Genomic DNA, 869 nt, shown 5'->3' with positions numbered 1-869 from the left:
GATTCCTACGTTTTGGGAAGCCAGTCTGTGGATCAAAATTAAAGCAACCCTCTAACTGCCCTTTGGCCAGATCTGAGAAACACACAGTTATTTGTAGATCACAGGCTTCATGATACATTATGTGAGTTAATTCTCTAATGGAAGATATACCCCCAGTCAGCGGTCACACACCAGAATGTAGCATATTGTTTATGATAATGATTTGTTGTCTTACAAATGATGTGTCTATGTAATGATGCCTCACTTCCTCTGTGGAAAGCTTGAGGAGCAGTATAAAAGGGGCCACAAAACAGAAGCTCTTCACTTGCTTACCTGGGTTCCTAAGCCTGTCAAGTTCCTCCCACTGAAAGAAGGTAGGTCTGTTCCATTCCATTTGCCACGGTTAACTTCGTATTGTTCATTTTCTGAACGTAAGGTATTTTCCTCAATGTTCTAATGCTAACAGTCCGTTAGCAAATTGTTGCTCAACTGTATTTTTTGTTATAAACTGATATAAAGGTCTGCACCCAGTCACCCTCATGGACCAAATCTGGCCCTTGAGAGATGGAACTAGAATAACATTTATCAGGATAGAATTGAATGGGGGATAGTTTGGAAATGATATTTCCTGTAGTGTAGCCTTTGGGGCTAAAAGAAAGATCTCGGTTCTCATTCCCTAAGTGCTATCAGCATTTGAGCCCTGCGTATTTATCAGAGTTTAGATTTAATGCTGGCCGCACTGAGGGAAGCAAAATCTTAAAATGCCAAGGAACCGGATTTTTAATTCCGTTTCAGGAGGTAGTGGTGTATGCCTACAGTAGACTGACTAGGTTCAAGTCTTCTGCTGGAGTTCTGATTCTGAGTCCCCGGGCAGCCTTAACCCGATACCC

General features: G+C 42.0%; 1 long non-coding RNA gene across 1 annotated transcript in view; it reads left to right on the top strand.

Annotated features, from left to right (window-relative positions):
- Positions 1 to 311: 311 nt before the first annotated feature.
- The window catches only part of LOC107110476, a 3,561-nt gene continuing 3,003 nt past the window's right edge, over positions 312 to 869 (top strand). Inside the window, exon 1 of the long non-coding RNA XR_001482521.1 lies at positions 312 to 353. This is a non-coding gene — a long non-coding RNA (uncharacterized LOC107110476). The remainder of the gene's footprint in view (positions 354 to 869) is intronic.

The sequence above is a fragment of the Gekko japonicus genome, unplaced genomic scaffold (assembly GCF_001447785.1).
Source record: "Gekko japonicus isolate JY-2015 unplaced genomic scaffold, Gekko_japonicus_V1.1 scaffold1775, whole genome shotgun sequence".
NCBI classification, from domain to species: Eukaryota; Metazoa; Chordata; class Lepidosauria; order Squamata; family Gekkonidae; genus Gekko; species Gekko japonicus.
The sequence above is the reverse complement of the archived record's forward strand: the minus strand, read 5'-3'. Positions and strand labels throughout refer to the sequence as shown.